This window comes from Vicugna pacos, chromosome 12 (assembly GCF_048564905.1).
Source record: "Vicugna pacos chromosome 12, VicPac4, whole genome shotgun sequence".
Lineage (NCBI taxonomy): Eukaryota > Metazoa > Chordata > Mammalia > Artiodactyla > Camelidae > Vicugna > Vicugna pacos.
Window position 1 is genome coordinate 57,219,463 of NC_132998.1, and position 21,750 is coordinate 57,241,212.

The 21,750-nt window shown below is 52.1% G+C and overlaps 2 long non-coding RNA genes across 3 annotated transcripts; both read right to left on the reverse strand.

The window, feature by feature from the left end:
* Positions 1–1,948: 1,948 nt before the first annotated feature.
* Positions 1,949–12,167, reverse strand: LOC140700270 (uncharacterized). Of its 2 annotated transcripts, none has more exons than XR_012078651.1 (3): positions 5,994–12,167; positions 4,702–4,883; positions 1,949–2,561 (listed from the first exon to the last, which is right to left on the reverse strand). It is a non-coding gene; the product is annotated as an uncharacterized lncRNA (long non-coding RNA). The 2 variants fall into 2 exon arrangements; XR_012078652.1 differs by having other exon boundaries at positions 4,697–4,883.
* A 4,872-nt stretch (positions 12,168–17,039) lies between these two features.
* Positions 17,040–19,785, reverse strand: LOC140700271 (uncharacterized). Its single transcript, XR_012078653.1, has 2 exons — positions 18,445–19,785; positions 17,040–18,043 (listed from the first exon to the last, which is right to left on the reverse strand). It is a non-coding gene; the product is annotated as an uncharacterized lncRNA (long non-coding RNA).
* Between the last annotated feature and the right edge of the window lie 1,965 nt (positions 19,786–21,750).

A 21,750-nucleotide genomic window follows, 5' to 3' on the forward strand; every position in this document is an offset into this window, starting at 1 on the left:
ACAGAGGGCCCGCCCCAGCCATCCAGCCACTGTTAGAAATGCCACTTATACCTGCACCCTGCCACTCCTGCCGTCCCGTCCCGTCGGCGGAGAGGGCCTGTGGGGACAGACGCAGGGGGCAGGCGGACAGTGCCCAAGCATTTTCCCATGAGACTGGGGCCAGGTCTGCCCCCAGACAGCCTCCTCTCACCTCCAATCGCCCCAAAAGCCCCCTCCCCTCCCCTCTCAGGACTCTCTCTCTCTCCTGAGGCCTGAGAGGCAGGAAACGAGGCTCTTCTCCTCCTGCCCCTGCCTCCCGTTGGCTGTGTTACCCCAGGCAAGTCGCTGCTTCTCTCTGGGCCTGTTTCCTCCTCTCCTAAACCAGGGGCGGGCATTTCTCAACTCCCTTCTGGCTGCATCTTCCTGCAAACTCTCCTCCCTAGCAGCCACCAGTGCCAGCGTCCACCTGCCTGCCCCCAAGGAGCCCAGCTGCCTCCTCTGCCCCCTCTTTCCTGTCCTTCCCCCCACTTCTCCCCTCATCTCCTCCCCCCTCACCTCCACCCCCTTCTCTTCTCTCCCTGCTCCCCTCTCTCTGCCCACCCTTCCTCTGTCCCTCTCCTCCCTTCAACCCCTACCTCCCCCCAGCAGCCTCCTCTCTCCCTGTCAATTAGACTGACTCTGGCAGGATGCTCAGAGAGCAGGCCAGGGCACCCAGCTGGAAAATTGGGTGTCGGGAGCTGCCTGGAATCCTAATGCCCCCAGCCCTGCCCCCTCCTCCCTCAGCTCTTCCTGGCAGGGCCCGGCCTGGGGATGAGCCCGCTCCCCCAGCTGCTCCCCCTCCTCCCAGGCCTGCAGGCTCCTCTCACTCCCCCAAAATGGGAACGAGCCACCCCCTCCCCTGAGCTCTGGCTGTCGGCAGATTTCAAAGCACTTGACTGGGAGTCCAGAGACCGTGTCCTGGGCAGTCCCCCTTCTGGGGCCTCAGTTTGCCCATCTGTAAAATGAGGCTCCACCTCAAAACCCTTTCAGCTCAAGCTGCACAGCCTCCGGATCTTTCCGTTCTTCCTCTGAAGCAATAGGCTCCGCACCTGCTCTGGGGGCTGGCCTCATCTTCTGCTCTGTTTTTGTTTTCACTGTGAATGATCTGGGGCCAGGCATAGAGTTCCATTTCCCACCGACCCTCTCAGCCCCTCTGTTGCTGGGGCCACCTCATGCATCTTTGCTCCCACCTGGCCCCTGAGCAGACAGTGTCCCTGCTCCTCCTGGGGCCCCTGGGCTCCCGACCCTGAGCTGCCAGTCCCCCAGTGCCAGAGGGTGCTTGGGTAACCCAAGCCCCACCTCCACCTTCTCCCAGCAGCCCAGGAGGGTGCCTCTACCAGAAACAGAGGACTTGCTCTCCCTGACCCCTCACCTGCTCCAAACCCAACCCCAGTCTCAAAGGGCCAGCCTGGTTTTAGTCCCTCAGCCCTTGTGGATGTCAGGAGTTGGCAAGGATTGAGGACGCTGATGGTTCACCCAGCTCAATAGTTTTCTTTTGTCATTAATATTACCTTTGTAATTATTTTTAAATTACCCAGGTAATAAGAAACCCCAACGAGTAGCTTCTTCGGGTCCCACACACAGCGCTCATCCCCTCAGCTGGCTGAGCCTCCACAGGATCCCAGAGGCCCTCCCATCAGTCCGCCTTCAGGGAAGAATCGTTATCCAGTCCCTACAGTGTGCCAGGTGCACGCTGGGACTCTGGGGACACAGCAAGGAACCTGACAGACAAGTCCTCTGCCTGTAGGCAGTCATTTTTACAGTCGACCAACAAGTAAATACAAAAGGAGAACATTTCAGTGGCCAGCATTATGAAGGAAATAAAACAGAAGGAAGGGACAATGACTCGAGGCAGGACCAGATTCGAGGACTCTGGGAAGACACTTCCAGGAGGTAACGCTGATGGGGCCAGAATGACAAGAAGCCAATGTGACAGGGTTTGGGATATATCATTCTAGATGGAGGGAAGGCAAGTACAAATGCCCTGAGGCTGGAACATGTGGTTGTCTGAGGACAGGCGGCCAGCGTGGCTGGAGCAGAAGGTGGGAGGAGACATTGTCCCAGCTGGATCACATCTTTCCTGGTGGATCCTGGAAGTTGCTGGCGATGCATTCGAAGCACCACAAACAGCCACTGGAGGTTTTAAGCACAAGAGAAACATGTTCTATTGTCCATTTTAAATGATCTCCATACTCCGGCTGCTGACACAGAATGGGTTGCTGAGGGTGAGGTGGCAAGAATAGAAGCTGGGAGACCAGTTAAAGGGATGTTGCAGCAATGCAGGCAAGGGATGCTGAGGGCATGACATGGAGAGAAGTGGTTCTGGCGAACAGAGCATCCATGGGGTGAGGTCCATTGAACGTGTTCCATCTGTGACAGCAGGAAGTACCCTCCCAGGACCTTCTACCCTCTTCACGTTTCTTTGTCTTCCACTCCTACCAAGGTTCTTTTTCACTCCTTCTCTCCACCACAGTCCTGCCTCCTCTTGATCCAGCCTTCAGCATGGGCCATCTGGTCCTTCTCAGCTTTATCCAGGTCTGCACCTGCCTCGGTGGGGAAGAGTTGAGGGTAGGCACTGAGGTCCTCAAGGGGAGGGAAGCAGCAGAGCCCCTACGGGGTCTACTCCAATAGCGGCACTTATGAAAACCAACCAGACCTTTCACACTGCAAAGAGTAACCTCCGGCTAAGGGTGTTCTTTATCCTGTACCTTATTATATAATGCAAAGAGTGTCTCTTGCCTTCTCAGCCTTGAGCCACTTTACAAAGAGCCTGGAGAATGTCAGGGCCCAGAAAAGGTTACAGCACTGGGAGTGAAGGAAAAGGCAAGCCACTCAGTGGAAAAAGATATTTACAAATAAGACTCCATTACAAATCAATAAGAGAAAAGGAGATAACCTAATAGAAAAATGGACAAATGACTTGACTAGGCATTTCACAAAAGAGGATATCCAGAGGGTCAATAAAGATGTTAAGAAAAGCCCTCCACTTTATTTACTCAGGGAAATGCAAAGTAAACTCGCAGTAATTACCAATTTACACGCCCACCGGAGGGACTAAAATGAAATGGCTAGATCATATCGAGGGTTGGTGAGGATGCAGTACAACCAGAAATTTCGTATACAGTTGGGAGACATGTGACCTGGTGCGAGCACTTTGGAAGTTCTTTGGGCACATCTAGTAAAACTGAGCACATACACACCCTGTGGCAGAATGATTTAGTCCCGAGTACACCCCCAACAGGAGAGTGTGCAGATGCCACCGAAAGACGTGTGAAAGGATGTTCACACCAGCATCGTTCGTCACAGCGCTAGACTGGAAACCACCCAAATGTCCATCAACAGTAAAGTGAATAAAGAAATTGCAGTGCATTTCACAGCAAGGGGGAGAAACTGCTGTTACACACAACAACACAAATGAATCTCACAGACACACTGCCGAGGGAAAGAAGCCAGGCATGAATGAATGAATGAGTGTATATATATATACACATACATAATTCGTGCATACTGTGAGATTCTGTCGATATGAAGTTACAAACAGGTTAAGATAGCCATCAGGCACATGAAAAGATGTTCAATATCGCTAATTGTGAGAGAAATGTAAACCAAAACTACAATGAGGTATCACCCTGCACTAGTCAGAATGGCGATCATTAAAAAGTCCATAAACAATAAATGTTGGAGAGGGTGTGGAGGCAAAGAAACCCTCCTACACTGTTGGTGGGAATGTACATTGGTGCAGCCACTATGAAGATTCCTTAAAAAACTAAAAATATACTTACCATATGATCCAGGAATCCTACTTCTGGGCGTCTATCTGGAGTAAACTACAATTCGAAAAGACACACGCACCCCAATGTTCATAGCAGTATTTACAACAGCCAAGACATGGGAACAATCCTAAATGTCCATTGACAGATGAATGAATAAAGATGTGGTATATTTATATATATAATGGAGTACTACTCAGCCATAAAAAAGAATAAAATGTCATTTACATCAACATGCATCGACCTGGAGATCGTCATTCTAAGTGAAGCAAGAAAGAAAAAGAAAAGTACCATATGATATCACTTATATGTGGAATCTTGAAAAAAAAAGACACAAATGAACTTATTTACAAAACTGAAACAGACACACATAGAGAACAAACTTATAGTTACCGGTGGGGGGAAGAGGGTAGGATGAGATAAACTGGGAGTTAAAGATTTGCAGATACTAACTACTATCTATAAAATACATAAACAAGTTTCTAGTGTATAGCACAGGGAACTATATTAAATATCTTATAGTAACCTGCAAGGAAAAAGAATATGAAAAGGAATATATATATGTACATGTATGACTGAATCACTATGCTGCACACCAGAAATTGACACACCACTGTAAACTGACTATACTTCAGTTAAGAAACAAACAATACAAAAACAAAAACAGGGAGGCAGACATGAGAGCCATTATCTTTGCAGCGCAGCAAGAGACTGGAAGGGGACACCAGGGTCTCATGGAATGCTGGTCAAGTTTTGTGTCATCATCTGGGGTCTGTGTGTCATGGAGGTGATGGGTTTGTGAAAAATCCATCATTTGAATCTGTGAACTTCATGTGTGTGTACGCATGTACATATGTATATGAACTTTAATTATGATTAACTTCAAATATATTAACTATAAAACGCACCTTACCTTCCTGGGTTGCTGTTTTTCATTGGATTACAGGGGTCCCCAACCTTGACACCACTGACATTCTAGGCTGGATCATTCTTTGTTGTGGTGCTGTCCTCTGAATTGTAGGGTGTCTAGCAGCTCTGTTGGCCTCTACGCACTAGTGGATAACCAGCAATGTCTCCAGACATTGCCAAATGTCCCTGGAGGGTAGGGTTGCCAGATAAAATACAGGATATCCAGTTAATGTGCACTATCTGGGACATTTTTCTAAACTTTACAAAATTATCAGCTGTTCATCTGAGATTCAAGTTTAACTGAGCACCCTGCATTTTAATTTGCTTAATCTGGCAACCCATCTGGGGGATCCAATCATCCCTAGTTGAGAATCAGAACTATCTCAGTGGCGCTGCTGTTTTCTGTAGTACAGACGCTCCCTGATTTGTTAAGCATTACCTTCTGATAGACATTACGTTTTTCCATCTGAGGTTTCCTGCTGCCTATAACGGAAACCCCTGCTCAATCTCACATTGACCACAAATACATCCCCATTTCTGCGCGGCAGGAAGTGTGGAGGGAGCTTTGGGTTCCCAGATGAAGGAAACAGCCTCTTCCCTCGTTCTGCTCGCTGCCTCCCGCATCTCACTGGCGCTGCAGATGTCACCCTCAAACCAGCTCTTTCCAAGAACTCCCCAGCAGAGTCCCCGCCACTTTCCCTGATGTTTCACTGGCTGGGATTGGTCACATGCCCACTCCTAACCTGTCACTGGCAGAGGATGTGGCCACCCGTAAACCAATCAAGAGCACCTGTGGTGGTGATGGTGGTAGTGGTGGTGTTCACTCCCCGAAGCACCTGTTGGAGGCAGTGGGCAGCAGACACTACTCTGCTGATTGCTAATTTGCCCTGTTGCTGCTAATTCTCCCATCCACTCCCCAAGCAACATGCAGGGGGCTCTTCCTAATCAGAGCATGGTGCGCCCTGCTTAAAGCCCCGCAGTATATCCCTCTGCTCTTAGAAGCTGGAAAACTCTCGACTAGAGCCTGCTCTCATCTGCCTGCCAGCCAGCTCTTTTGCCTACCCCTGTGGCTTTCTTGCTCCACCTCAAACAGGTCAAACCCCACCCTGCCTCAGGGCCTTTGCATCTGCTCTTCCTTGTGCCTGGAACACGCATCCTGGGCTCCTTCTCATCAGGTCCTTGTTGGGACATCTCCACAGATGGATCGCCCCTGAGCATCTTGTGATATGTGACCACCCTGAGCTCTTCCCCCATGTTGCCAGGGGCAAAATCACCCCATTCACCTCATTCACCTACTTATACTTATCGACTGTCTCTTTTGGCTTGGATGTCAGCTCCTTGAGGGCAGGGCCTCCACATCCTGGTCACTGTTGTGTCCTTGGGGTCTTCTGGGAGCAGTCCATGGCACCAGAAAGTTCTCCACTCACACTGACTGAACCAAGCCCGAGGGGGTGCACTGCAGCTCTGTGCACCAGGCCAAGCACAGGCCAGTCCCTTATCTGCAACCACAAAATCCCAGCTCTCAGAAAGCCTTCTCTTTACCTACATGGCAACAGACCTGACCCAAACTGATGTGAGGCTATTTAGAGTCTGTTTATCCCACCTACTGTGAATATGTATGCAGCTTACTGCAGAAATATTACTGTTTCATTAGGGGGTTATCCTGGGCTGGGCTCCCCAAAAGCAGAACCAGAGACAGGATTTGGGTGCTGTTGGTTTATTTGGAAGGTAATGCCAGGAAGCAGGAGGCAGGGACTGGGGAGAGTGAAATAAGGACAGGGAGAAGCCAAAACAAGGGTCATTATCAAGGTCACTACAGCGGGCAATGGGGCAATGGGGGGGGGGTCAAGTCCTCTGGGACCTTGTAAGCAGCCTAGAGTGCTCACCTGAAGGACAGAGGCTGCTGGGCACTTACCTACAAGTCCCTGGGCCCTATTGGCTGAGGGTTGTCCAAAGGAGCATTCACTCCCCAGAACTTCCCAGCAGCACTTGAGGTGAGACCTTGTCTGCATGAGGCTGAAATCAGAAGTGGTCTGAAGACCCCAGCAGGGGACACCCTTAGACCCTGTGGGAGAGTGATGCAGAATGTGGCTTATGCACCAAATTACCTGTCTAAAACCTGGAACAAATTTGGCCCCAAGGATTTCAGGTTCCTTGAGGTACAACTGCTCCATTAGAGGGGACACATTAAAAAGAGTCTTGTATGTATTTTTAAAGTTTTAATAGATACAACCAAGAGCCCTGTGAAATACCTGTCTACATTTCACACGTCCTCTGCCCAAGTCAACAGCAGATATGATAGCTAAGTAGCGATCGTCACGGCAGACGCGTTAGTCTGTATCAGGCACTTTTCTAAGCATTTATTTCTCACAATGACTCTACAGACTAGTACTGTTTTTATAAACATTTTTTTCAGGTAAGGAAACACCAGAAAAAGGCATGAGGCGCAGAGGTTACATACTTCACGCAGGTTTCTGTAACTGGTAAGTCCAAGGCAGGAGTCCAACCCAAGCGGGACATTAACCACGGTGCTACGCCATCTCTAATGATATAATAATCTTCATTCTTACCAATCTCAAAAGTGAAAAGTGACAGTTCATCGTCTTGGTTTGCTTTTCTCTATTGTCATTTTATCAGTTAGGATTAGGCCTGGGTACAAATATCAGAGACCTAAGCCAGAAATGTCTTGCTCAAGTAAAATCCTGAGGTTGGTAGTCTAGAGCTGGCATAGCAGCTCTACCCCATGGTGTCAGTCACTCAGGCTCCTTCCTTCCCTTGTTACTTTGCTCTGTATGATCTCTAGTCCCAAGAACTCCTCACAGTCCAGAATGGCTGCTGGAGCCCCAACCATCATGTTCTGTCTTCCAACCACAGGAAGAAAGAAGGGATAAAGAAAAAAGAGACAAAAAGCACCTACCAGCTATCTTCTCACTGGCCAGAAATTGGGCACATGGCCTCACCCAGATAGGAGGCTGGGGAATGTCATTATTCTAGATGAACATGTGCCTAGCCAAAAGTCAAAAGTTCTGCTCCTATGGAAGAAGGGAAGGTAGATACTGAAGTACATAGTCTGTGATCTCTTCCATGCTGATGGAGTATCTTTGCATAGGTTTCTTGACGATTTTTATTTCTTCACCTAAGAATTATCTTTTCATACTCTCCTTTTTCTATTGCATTGGTTATTCTTATTTTTAGCGATGCTTCTTATGGGGACTCACTACTTAACAACAATGCTTGGTCCTAGGAATTTGTGTCATATCAAATGGGACACACAGTGGTGGGCCCAGCTTAGCACCTGACTCATCTCAGGCCAGGCTTCTTTCCCCTGAGTCAGGGGTTGTCACCCAGTGTTGACGTGTATCACAAGCCCCTGGAATGCTAAGGGCAATGCAGAGGCCCAGGCTCATTGAAAGACAGGGATTGGGCCTTGTGGTTGTACCAAGTTCCCCAGGTGAGAATGATGCCCACTGGAGTTAAGAGTTTGCCCTAAATTGTTAGCACACTTTTTTATACTGTCATTCACTTCCTCTTCGTCATCTGAAGCAGCACAAACATAGCTGGTCTCTCCTCCTCTCAGCAGCCCCACACACATTTTGAAGAGATTAATGAGGTCTCCCCTGAGCCTTCTCTTTGCCAGCCTAAAACCCCCATTTTCTCACAGGTCCCTTGTACAACAGGATTTCCAAACCCTTCCAAATGGTATTGTTCTCAGTAGATAGACCCCAGTGGGTCAACCTCCCTCCTGGAATTGACCACAGCCTCTCCAGGTGGGGGTCTGGGCAGTACAGAAGAGCATAGAACCCTCACCTCCCCCAGCCTGGACCCCATAATTTCTGTTAATGTGGCTAGTGCCTGTATCAGCCCTAGAAGCAGCTTGTAATTCTGTGAACAGACACTGAGCTCGGATCGACCACAGCCTCCAGGAGCAGGAGTTACATGTTGATGGTGTATATCTGCATATGGCTTCAAGTAACACAAAATCGCTACTCAAGCAAGTTCAAGCTAAAGAGACATCATCTCGCGTGAGAAGGCAGAGGCAGGCAGGTCCAGGCCCAGTGTGATCCTCAGCTCCACCGTTTCTTCAAATACAGGCTTTGTTCTCTTTCCATTTGGCCTTCCTAGTATGTCAACTTTGCTCAGAGAGAGGGCCCTTGTGGCCAGAAGACTGCAGTGGAGGCATATCAACTTTCTACTCAGATACAAGGGCATCTAGGTGAGCAGGAGATCCTTCTGTTCAAGCCGGCCTAAAGGTTTCCTCCCATTGGTAGAAAGTGGGTCACATGGCCATTCCTAAACCAATCACTGGCAAGGGAGGTGGGACCACCATGACTGGCTCGGCCCAATCCAGATTTGCCTGGGGCTGGGGGCGGAGCCATATCCAGCGCTGTGTATGCAGGCGTGGAAAGCTCTCAAGCATAATGAGGCTTTTCTAGGGGAGATAAAGAGGCGAAACGGAGGTTCAGCAGGAAACCCTCAGCAGAGAGAACAGTAGGTGCAAAGACCCAGAGGTGTGACTGGGTGAAGGGCCTTCTCAGCCTGGCTGAAGGAGGTGGTGGGATTATTTAAACAGATGAGGGCCACAACCACATGCATGCCCACCAAGGTCCCTCTGGCTGCTGCAAACAGAGGGACTGGGGCTTACAACAGAGGCAGGGAGGCCAGTTAGGAGGCTGCTGCAGTCGCCCAGGTGAAGGGTGACATGGCTTGGACCACAGAGGGAACAGTGCACATGGGAACAGATTCAAGAAGGGTTTTCAAGGTAGAATCAGTAGGAAACACTGTGGCATCAAACTTGGGAGATGAAGGGAGGAGTTCAGTAAAGGGCAACCTATGATGTTGGCTTGAGCAGCCGAGTGGTGCCATTTACACAGGAAGCCAGAGCTTCAGAGGTTCCAACTGCAGGTGTCTGGGCTGGATCTGTAGCTGAGAGCCATCAACATATGGATGGTATTTGAAGCCCTGGGACTTCAGAGAGCACATTCAGTAGAGTCAATGAGTGGGTGCTTGGGGTACCCACGCCTTTCTGTAGATATTGCAGGAATCCAAGAGACAGATGGAGGCTGGGGTTAAGGCCGCACTGAGGAGGATCGGCTTCAGCAGCCTTGAGGATACAATCTGTAGGACTTCATGACCTAACCAGATGCAGGTGGGGAAGGAGAGGAAGAAGTCAAGGTAACTCCCGGGTTTGGGCCTCGAAGAGGACTGGGTGGTGAGAGGTCCAACACTGTCCTTCGGCACTGCAGGCTCTGCCCTGCCTAGGGCCTGGTCCTTCCCAGGAGCCTGCACTGTAACCTCCCTGGCCAGGCAGCCTCCAGCTCCTACCTCCCCACGTCCTGCCCCTTCCCCTTTCCTTCCATCCCACTCTGAGATTCTTGGCCCCTCCCTCTCCTAGTTCATAGCTGCCCCCACGCATCCTCTCTGGAGTCTATTTCTTTTAGAGAAAGCATGTGTTTCCACTGCTGTGTCAGCAACTCAGTCACACCCTCCTTCATGCAGCTACCATTCTTGGCAGCCTCCCTGGGCCAGGCCCTGGTCGGAGTGCTTCTCAGCTCTCAGGTCTTCAACGTCTCCCTCCAGCTTGGTGAGGTAGGTATAGCTAGCTCCATTTCACAGAAGTGGAAATTGAGGCTCTGGACTTTGGGTAAACATTCCAAGGTTCATCACCAAGGCCACCATAATCCTTCCCTTATCAGGGTCACCCCCGGTGGTCAGTCCAATCCTTGGCTCGTAACCTGGCCTGGAACATATCTATTGATGGGTATTAGGAGCCAGCCAGGCCTGGGGCAGAGGCATACACTGTGGGAGTCTGGCCTTGCCTACATTAGGCAACATTTGTTGAGCCTCAGTCCCCTGATCTGTACAGTGGGGATAAGAATAACCACATTGGCCTCAGGAGCACACTGCTGTCGGAGCCAGCCGACAATCGATCAGGTCCAGAAACCTGTGCCACAGGACTGAGAAAAGAAAGACAAGACTAGAAGGTGGGGTTGAGAGGGTCTCACTCTAGCCCGCAAGACGCTAAGCCAAGAGTGGACCTCGAGTTTATTTCAGGCAGTTAATTTATACAAATTCAAGTGACTACCTTGTGCATTCTTGCACGTAGGCACAGGTATTGTTTTATGGTTTAAACACAGTGTGTACTAAACTCACTAACTTGTGCATTGTTCTATAGATCAATGTTGTTTATAATACTCATAAACTAGGGTATATGTTCCCACATACCAAGATCACTAACTAAGGTTGTTGTTTCTATAAACTAAGATCACTAACTTGTATGTTGACTGTATCTCTCTGTTCAAAGATCATCAGTAGCTTAATGGCCCAGGATGTTCCTAGGGCTTTTAGATCACCTGGTGCATTCTTTCCTGAAAAGGGGTGGCAGGACAGAGATTGTCTTTGTTAGATCAATCTCAGAGCCTGACGCCAGCGCTATGGGATTTATTGTCCCGTTCTGTGCTCGGCAGTCCTCAGGTCATGAGTGGCTCCCCGCACACTGCAAAGATCTAGTGCCTTAATACCTACTTCATGGTGCTATTGTGAGATTTAAATGACTAGCATGCAAGCACAATGCCGACACACAGTAGGTGCTTTGTTCCTAAGTGAGGTCCTCTGGGGCGGGAGCTGTGGACCACTCTCCTCCCCATCCCCCAGAACAGCCCACAGCAGGCCTGACACAGTGACAGCTCAGGGACTGACTGTGGAGGGTTGCTTGGCAACTGTCAATGGGGCATTGATGGGGAGACTTTTACCCTCAGATCCTAAAGCCAGAAAAGTCCTTAGGCTAGAACACACTGGACAAGGGGGACCCATAGACCCAAAAATGGGGGATGCAAGGATCAGAGCTGACAGCAGCAATGCCAGAGAAGTGGAGGGATGGGGTGCTGGAATTGACGTCTGTGCATGAAACAAACAAGCAGAATAAAGAAGGAGCTTATGAGAAGGATTGCCATAAATCCTAAATACAATCTAGGTGTTCTTCGAGAGAACAAAGACTGGCGTTCTTCTTTCATCAGTATTTGATGGTGGGGCTGTGCTGTTTGGAATGGTATTCATTTCAGAGACTGAGCCACATGAGGCCCCCTTATCCACTAGGGTTACACTCCAGCATTTAATCCTCAGCTGAAGATTGTGAAAGGAACTTTATACCTCGTTAAGGGTAATCACATCCGGCAGCTCCCAGGCCTGGCCCTTGCCTGTGTGCTGCCCCCAGGGCCCCGTCCTGCCTCGGCATCTCTTGGCTCCCAGGAGCCAGAGGCTATGTCTCCTCTAGGCTTCCCCACTGCAGATGCCAGCCAGACCTTGGCCTCAGGTGGCACTTAGAGCAATTTGTGTGTTTAAACTTTGGACTAACAGAATAGGGGAACCACTTGGGCGGGGGGATTCTGCTAAACAGCAGCAAAGGGAGGTAAAAATAGGTGTCTTACTCAGCCAATAAAGGCACAGGGAGAACATACCCCAAATGCAACCAGATTTTCTATCTCCTCCCCTCCCCTCCCCTCCCCCTCTCCATCCCTCTGAAGCTGGTTCCTTCATCCCCTCCCTTCCCCAGGAGACAAAAGTCCAGCACTGCCCCCTAGTTCCTGGGTGTGCCCATCTCTGCTCCCACCTCCTCACTCTTTGCAGTGTCATCCCTTTTTCTGGGACTGGCCTTCAGAAGTCCACCCTGCTCCTTCCCAGACACAAAAACACAAAACCATTTCCCATCCAGCACCAATTCCTGAGCCTTTTCTCCCAAACAGGGCAGCTCCCCAACTCCACGGCAGGCTCCCTTCACTTGGAGCCTAGCCCCACCCTGTGCTTGCACACCTGGGCCAGAGTACAAAGGGAAGCTACAAAAGGAAGTGCAAATACTCAAATACCTTCGGTCTAATTATTTAAGCCATAAATCAAGCTAAGAAACCCGTAGAACATTCTCCTGCCTTGACAAATAGACCTTCATAATGACCTAGACAGATTTGAATTGCAAATTCTTGGACTCCTTGAATGTGGTGGCCCAGGGAAAGCTAGCCCCCGTGTTCTGGCCCGCCGCACACCTCCTCCTCTTCACCCTTAGAGCAATCGCACATGCACGCATATAGCACCCCCTAGCCCGCACATCCAAACTCTGTCCCCACTTCCCACACAGGGCTACCCCTTAGGCATCTCTTGTGCACACTCGTGCATCTCTTCCGCCCTGCACACTCGTCGCCCTGCTGGGAGGAGCTGGGGACTAGAGGCAGGTCACAGTAGGCCCTCTGATGTGCATGGCCGAGGGCAGGGCCCCTCCCTTGACTTTGGTCTCTTCTACCTCCTTTCCTTCCCATGTCTGGGGCCCAGTCAAAATATTGCAAGGCCTGACCTCTGTCTTCCCAAGTGGTACCACGCTCCCAGTGACTGGGAAGGCTCTCCCCATCCCCGGTTTTCTGGACTTCATTCTCATCTTTAAATGAGGAATTTGTAACAGCTCGGAAGTAGCCAGGATTTTAACAGCAAGAATCGGAATGCGGAGTCCGACAGAGCTTGGGACATCATCACAGAAGCCCAAAGCTCAGGATGGTCACAGGCCCTGGGCCTCTTTCAAAGCTGGCCTGCCTCTACTTTCTGTCGGCCTACGAGCTGGGATGGCCTGCAGTGTCCTAACTGGGGCCTCGGGCCTTTGGATGTTGGCCCCAGGGGACGTCTGGAAGAGACGATCCAGAGGAACAAGCACAGCGTGGGAGTAAACTGGGGCGGGGCTCCCTCCCAGCCTGCCCCTGACAAGCCAAGCCAGCTCGTGGAAATTCCTGTTTCTGACCTTAGCCCTCAAATGTAAAAGAGACCTAAAACAGCTACTCCACGGGGTTGCTGTTGAAATTAGATGCAACTTGGTGTGTGCGATGGATGGGAAAGCCTGGCCTGCTGCCCGACAGAGCGCCTCTTGGCACTGGTGAGACCTGAACGCTGAAGTGGCCTGCCAAGCAAGACGGTCTTGAAGCAGAGTGTCAGAGGCAGTTTCAGTTCTGCAGATCAGTTACTCTTTGGAGAGATGCGGAAGGAGGCGATGAGGCAGAGGGTGCACTTCTGCTCCTGGGACCATCCCCTGCCTTAGCAGAGGAACCTTCAGCCCATCACCAGCTTCCATGGGCATCTGTTGGGCTGCTGTGGTCCTGATGTCAGCAGCCGGGGTCCTGCTAATGGGCCGAGGGTCAGGAGCCTCATAGGTGGCCCAAGTCTGCACTGTTACTTAGAAAGTCAGTCCAGAAAGCACAGGCTCGAGTCTGGCTCTTCAGCCCTTCCAATAATTTGGTACAGCTCGGGGTCCCCTCTTGTTAATCCTTCCCTGCTTCAATTAGCTATAGAGAATTCTGTTGTCTGCAACAGAGCCCAGGCCAAAGTTTATAACAGAGGTGGGCCAGAACTACTATTTGCAAGAGCAAGTAGAGGAAAAGGTAGATGGGTGAGTTTTACCTCCTAGGCTGTTACAAATTCTGGTAGCTCTCTAAACGTCAGGGAGGGGCAGTTGCTGGAGGAGGAGGACAGAAAAGGGGAAGGCAAGAATATTGCCTTTCAGAGCTTACAACTTCCCATCTTCAGCCCTGTCACACGCGTTCTTGCTTAGTTTGGCTGAGGAGCAAAGACAGGCTGTCAGAGATGCCAGCGTGGGCTATTTCAGCCCAAGCAAGGAGATTTGGGGCAATGTTTCTTTTCAGAGGGGAGCTGGGCAGGGATGGGTGTGGCAGACTTGGCACTGAGGAAAGAGGACAGACAGGCTGGGGCCCCAGGCAGAGAAGCAGCCCTGGACCTCACGTGGTTAGACCTTGGAGATCCAAGCACAAACCCCTCCAGGCATGGGTGCAAGGGGAAGCAGACAGCCCTGAGTTAACCACTAGCAATGGGTGCTACACAGACACCCTGCTGTCCCGGCTCACACGTCAGGGCGTCTTGGGGCCAAAGACAAGCATGAAGGGGAGGACACTCCGAGGGCAAGGGGCCCAAGGAAGGCGACAGTAGCTGAGTTCCTGGCATGGCAAGGCTGAGAGCAGGGCCAGGAAGAGGGACTGGGTGACCCACAGGAGGAGGGATGGAAGAACAATGAATGTGCTAGGACCCTTGCCTCTGACTTGTGGCAGGCACTGGGTCCCCTTTCTCACTGGTCCCTGAGACGGTGAATACTGGGAACTGAGTCTTTACCCACGTGGGAGACTGCAAATGCAGAAGACGAGAAGCTGCAGATTGGGACCCGCAATCCCAGGCAATGGGGTGAGTTGGGGCCAAGAGAGAGTCCAGACCCGGAACTGTCAAGAAAAAAACACAGGAAAACCCCTCCGCTGTGTGAAACTGCCTTAAGAACCCTGCTGTCAGGGAGCAGCCTTTGAGGGCTTTCCTGGGAGAAGAGGTTAGCAGGCCCCCATCTTTACAACTGTGGCTCATGGGGAGGCCTCAGGGAGAGCAAGGAGAAGGCAGCTGGGCTGGCGGACCCCGAGGCAGCCCCGGCTGCAGGCCTGAGATAACAGAGCTTGTGAGATTCCAGTACCTGCTCCTATGACCCCTCCCCAACAAACCGCCCCATCCCCCCCCCACCCCCTCCCATGGTGCAAGTTCACAGTGAACCTTCCCTCAGGAAGCAGGGCATGGGCTGCTTGGGAAGAGCCAAGGAACAGAGGGAGAGAGACACTGGCCCAGGCTGCAGCCACCTTGGGGCAGCAGCACTGAGGGCGCTTGAGGGCAGCTTGGAGGGGACAGGAGGCCAGCTGGGGCTCCCTCCCTGGGCCTTTCCAAGCCCCCCCCCCTTGGCCCCAGTCCACACCAACTCCCAGGGAGGCAAAAGGCATCAGGAAAAGTCCATGGGTCAAGAGCCACCAGAGCTACAGGGACTGCTGACCCCAGCTGGGGCTGCTGAATGCCTCCATGTGACATCACTCATGGAGGAAGAGTTCATTGCCAAGGAGTCCGCTCCAAGTTCCCCTACAGCAATCCAGGCAGAGTCCAGGGGTTTCCCAGAGGAGGGGTTTGCAGCAGTTGGAGAGCAAAGGAGTCTAAGGAGAGGGGGAGGGGCTCTGCCTACTGGGGAGACCAGGAGGCTGGGGCTTGGAGGTGGGCTCCAGGCACCACCTGAGCGAAGGTTTGACAGTTCAGCCTGAAGTCACTGGATGAAGCCGCAAGCTGCGTGCCTGATCAGAGAGACAAGTTGCATCTCTTGATCCCTGAGAAGGAGCAGAGGTGGTTCATAGCTATGGAGAAAAGGGCGGCAGACTGGTTGAGGGCAAGACAGGCAGGCAAGGGGGACCAGGTCAGGGGCCCAGCCAAGCCTGGAGGCTGCCCTGGCCGGGACCTGCAGGAAGAAGCCCTTGGGTCCCCCAGAAACCTCGACCACCCAAGGCAGAGATAGAAGGAGACAGACCTGGGGCCACCCATTGGTGCCAGGCCCCAGGGCACAAGCTAAGACCCAGTTATGCCCCTGATTGTCCTTATTATTGCTGAGGGGCAAAATCCAGACACCTCCCTGGAGGAAGGGGTTTCTAATCCCTACAGGACAGCAGGGTCTAGAAAGGTCATGGGCCAAGCAGCAGACTATAGTGCAGAGGAGTTCAAGGTCAGTGGATGAAGACCTGCAGTGTCCCTTGGACAAGAGGGACAGCTTCTGTGCAGTCCTCTCTTCCTACCTCAACAATGGGTGGCTTTGGCACACTGCCAGGGCCTCCCTGCTGCAGTCTGGGGAGACCCAGCTTTGGGAAGTCAAGTCACCTAGGACAGGGTGAGTAGGTCTCTGTAGCTCAGTGAGGTAGCCAGCTGGGAGGAAGAGGTTGTGAGGAGCAGGGGACCAGGTAGGAGTGCAGGCCCAAGGAGACCAGCAAGCCACGGACATGCATTGCAGTTCAGGCCTGGGAGGTGGTGCCTGGCTTCCCTCAGAATGAGTACCAGAAAGCTAGCACCCAGCCTGGAGGAAAGTTTTGAAGGGGTTGGAGCCCAGGAGAAGCACCGACCCAGGTCCTAGTTGCTGGTACCGAGGTGTGAGGGACAAGGACCTACCTGCACGACCCTTCTCTAAGAGCCTCTTTTCTTGAGGACCTCATTCCAGGTCCTTCCTGGGGGATAGGTTTGTAGACACACCCCCACATCCTCACAATGACAGCAGGGGAGGGCTAGAGGGAAGGCAGCTGGGCAGGGCACCCTGAGCCTCGGCCAGTCTGGGGGACACCGGGGCAGCCCCAGCTGCAAGCCTGAGATGATAGAGCTTGTGACATTTCCAGCACCCGCTCCTCCGACCCCTCCCACAAACCTCCCTCTCTCCTCTTCCTCCCATGGTGCAAGTTCATAGCGAACCTCCCTTCAGGAAGCAGGTCATGGGCTGTATTAACCTAAAACAGTAAAACAGCGAGTTACTTTACCAGCAAAATGGGTTTATTTAGGATCAACAAAGAATTGCAACTCAGGACGTGCAACTGTGGTGAATTACTTGAAAATCCTGGAAAAGTAAAGTAGAGGAAACTCTTTTACAGAGGAGAAAGGGGAGTTGGGAGCGGCTGTTATAAACAGAAAGTCCATTGGAAGAAACTGCGAGTTCACAGTACAGTGGCTTTTCATTGACTGAGTTGTGACAGTCTCTCATTGGCCTGGCTGTTGCCAGGCAAGGAGAAAACCTTTCTTCCTCCTGCTAGTGGTAGTAAGTAGTGCCACTTCCTGTAGGAGATGTGAGGTACAGCTCTCCTGTTGGGATCTGTATTGACATCTAATGGTACATATCTGAGAGTCCTCCCTTCTGGCCTCCTGTCTCCAGATTAGTGAGGTTTCCCTTTATTAATTTACACAGCTGCTTGGGAAGGGCCGGTAAACAGGGAGACCGTGGCGCAGGCTGCAGCCACCTTGGCGCAGCAGCACTGAGGGTGCTTGAGGGCAGCTTGGAAGAGACAGGAGGCCAGCTGAGGCTCTAGCCTGGGTCCTTCCAGAAGGATCCCCCTGGTCCCCGCCAACTCCCAGGCAGGAGGCATCAGGAAGTGTCCGTGGGTCAAGAGCCACCAGAGTGATAGGGACTGCTGACCCCGGTTGGGGCTGCTCAATGCCTCTGTGTGACATCACTAACGGAGGAAGAGTTCATTGCCAGGGAGTCCACTCCAAGTTCCCCTACAGCAATGCAGGCAGAGTCCAGGGGTTTCCCAGAGGAGGGGTTTGCAGCAGTTGGAGAGCAAAGGAGTCTAAGGAGAGGGGGAGGGGCTCTGCCTACTGGGGAGACCAGGAGGCTGGGGCTTGGAGGTGGGCTCCAGGTACCACCTGAGCAAAGGTTTGACAGTTCAGCCTGAAGTCACTGGATGAAGCCCCAAGCTGCGTGCCTGATCAGAGAGACAAGTTGCATCTCTTGATCCCTGAGAAGGAGCAGAGGTGGTTCATAGCTGTGGAGAGAAGGGCAGCAGACCATGGGTGGTGGGGAGGGGAACAGCAGGTGACAGGGCAAGCAGGGTGGCCCAGGTCAGGGGTCTGGCCAGGCCTGGAGGCGGCGGCCCTTGGGACCTACAGAAACCTCGACTACCCAAGGCAGGGACAGGAGGAGACAACATAGGAGAAGCAGAGATCTGGGAGTCACAGAGCCAGGACTGCTTCTCAGAACCAGCTGAGACTCAGTGACGTCCCCAGTGCCCTTCAGGCACCAGGGCTCAATTTGAGGGCATCTCTGGGGAAAGAGGTTTTGCTGTTACTAAGGCAAGGTGGGAGCTTAGGGGAGGGGAATTGAGCTAAGCGACTAAAGAGAAGAGGGGGTTCCCTGGCCAGCGGCTATGAGGGGTCACACAATAACCTTGGAACTGTGAACACCTTCAAACCAAGCCCTGGCACAGTGCAGAGACTGGATGTCCTCCCCTGTGGAGGAGTTTCCATGAATCTGGAGGAGGAGGAAGGGGTCCTGACCCGGAAGGTGTCAAAGATGAGAAGATGCAGGTGGGGCTGCAGGCTTCCTGGAGGAGACAGAAGAGCCAGGTCACATGCAGCTTGGCCCCACGGGCACTGGTTTCAGAGGGTCCCCCAACTAGAGGGCACGACACAGAAAGTGTAAAAGTGAGGCCTCTCTTGCTACTGCGCTCCTGTCTCTAGTGCCCAGACCCCAGGCCCAGCTGAAATCTCCAGTGTTTGGAAGTCCTAGCGAGCAAGAAGGTTTTACCCAAAACTGCCCACAAGCAGACCCATTTGTCTCCTTACTGGATGAATGCCTCCTCATCCCAGAAAAAATCAGAAATAGGTACAAAACAAACATGTCATGTCTGCATAATTAAACGTTTGTGTTAAGATATCTGAGTATATTTGGCATTTCAGGTATTTGTAATGTGTGCTCTATTAAAGCACCAGCATCCTTGAAATTCAAGTCAATTGTTTGAAAATAAGAAATTAGTTCAGAATTGTGATTTTCCTAGAAATACCATTTACCTGGTAAGAAGTTCGGGGCATGATAAGAACCCAAAGTTACCCGAGAAGTAAGTAGAAACTTACCAGGATACAAAGTTCTGTTTATTCTTCAAATAAATGAAGTATTGAAAAAGGAAATCTGATATATTAAACTTCTAGATAAAGTTTGGGATAGTTAAGGATATTTAATTGCATTTGTAAGCAGGACCTTAACCCAAACAAAGTCCCCTCAACTGTGAATGTTAAAATTTACTAGATTTGTACATAGAATAACTTCTGTGTTGAAATGGAAGGCTACGAGTCTTTGAACTCTTTGGTAACTTTGTAAATAAAAGTTCGTTTTGAAACCTGAGTAATTACATAATGAGCCTCTCTTTAGGCAAAAGCAAAACTGTCCTTGAGGACACTTCCAAATTCCCAGTAACTGCAGGTCATCCCCTAACCCAAGTTGTTAGGTGGTACTTAGGGGGATGGAGGGGCTTGGAGCGGCCAGGAGGTGAAGGATCTAGCCTGGCCTGGACCCACTCACCCCCAGGCATATATCCACCTTTGGTTACATCTTTGTTTCGTTGGGAATAATAGGACCCCTCGAAGAGAAAAGGCCCATGCTGGTGAAGAGAAACGAGGACAGTATGCTCCGGGAAGGAAGCTGCGCCGGGTGGCCCTGAGCCTGAGCCAGGCTGGGGGACCCCGAGGCAGCCCCGGCTGCAGGCCTGAGATAACAGAGCTTGTGAGATTCCAGTACCTGCTCCTATGACCCCTCCCCAACAAACCGCCCCATCCCCCCCCCACCCCCTCCCATGGTGCAAGTTCACAGTGAACCTTCCCTCAGGAAGCAGGGCATGGGCTGCTTGGGAAGAGCCAAGGGACAGAGGGAGAGAGACACTGGCCCAGGCTGCAGCCACCTTGGGGCAGCAGCACTGAGGGCGCTTGAGGGCAGCTTGGAGGGGACAGGAGGCCAGCTGGGGCTCCCTCCCTGGGCCTTTCCAAGCCCCCCCCCCTTGGCCCCAGTCCACACCAACTCCCAGGGAGGCAAAAGGCATCAGGAAAAGTCCATGGGTCAAGAGCCACCAGAGCTACAGGGACTGCTGACCCCAGCTGGGGCTGCTGAATGCCTCCATGTGACATCACTCATGGAGGAAGAGTTCATTGCCAAGGAGTCCGCTCCAAGTTCCCCTACAGCAATCCAGGCAGAGTCCAGGGGTTTCCCAGAGGAGGGGTTTGCAGCAGTTGGAGAGCAAAGGAGTCTAAGGAGAGGGGGAGGGGCTCTGCCTACTGGGGAGACCAGGAGGCTGGGGCTTGGAGGTGGGCTCCAGGCACCACCTGAGCGAAGGTTTGACAGTTCAGCCTGAAGTCACTGGATGAAGCCGCAAGCTGCGTGCCTGATCAGAGAGACAAGTTGCATCTCTTGATCCCTGAGAAGGAGCAGAGGTGGTTCATAGCTATGGAGAAAAGGGTAGGAAGAGGCAGGCAGCCTGGAAGTTGACTTTGGCAATGGCCAGGAGGAGACCTACTTAGGGTCCCACTTGACCATAACCCTCTGAGGACAGACAGCCTATGAGAAACTGGAGACCCCGGCCACTGTAGGGGGCATAATCCCCAGGAGTCAGCTGAGATTTAAGTGAGGCCAAAATGCCCCTCCATCTCTAAGGCCTGGATCCAGTGATGATGGAGGCCAGGACATCAGGAAGGGAGGGGGGCATATGGCGGAGGCGCTTCCAGGTTTCCAGGGAGAGAGGCTGTCAGGGGCCCTAGCCGGCTAGGCTCGGGGGTTGGGGGAACAGTGCTCCTTCAGTTCCCTAATGGTCCACCCTCAGTCGGCAGACATACTTCTTTTTCCCTTGACCATGGGCGGAGACTGCCTGTTGATGGGCCCCATCCCTTAACCCTGCGTGTGAGGCTCTGGTGAGAAGGGGAGATGGGAACCGAGGCACCAGAAACTGGAGGCGCTAGGACCCCAACTTGCAGAGGCTGGGGGGGTGGGGTTCGACATTGAACAAAGACCTTGGCCCTGTGTTTTAAATAAGAAATTTATTGCAAATATAGAAATTGATTCTCTCCATACAGGAATCTCCGAGTTGAGGAAAACAATTTCGTGCCATTCAGTTTAAAACAGGAAATTGAGAGGGGTGAGAGGCAGATATAGGGAAGAGAAAATAAATGAAGTTACCCCCCCCCGCCAAAAAAAAAAAAGAAAAGGAGAGTTCAGGCCCCGCCCCCCCAGGGAGAAAAGGTCCACACACAGCTGGGGTTCACAGGTTCGTAGCCCGGGGCCAGGAGCCCAACTCTGCAGGACCCAAACCAGGTGCCATGCCACAGGGCAGGGCCGAGGGGCTGGTGGCTCTTTTAGGGGAAAGGAGGGAGCAGAGGAGCAAGGGTGGACCCCTCGGCCCTGCCCAGCCGTGTGCTTGTTTGGCCAGGGGCCAGGGAAGGAGAGGAGGCCTCGGTCCTGTCACCCCGCCCCATTCGAGCCCCGGTCCTCTCCCTACTGCTCAGTGGCAGCAGTGACGGACCTTTAACGGGGGACTCTGAAGCAGACGTGAGAGCAAGGAGTCTATATACTGGTTCTGTCTTAAAAGGTGGGAGGATAGAAGGGCAGGATGGAGGACGAGGAGCAAGGCAGCTCCTGGGACTGAGGTGGCCTCTGTGGAGCAAAAGTCTTGGCAGGGAGGAGAACAGTATGGGGGTCAGGAGAGCCCGAATC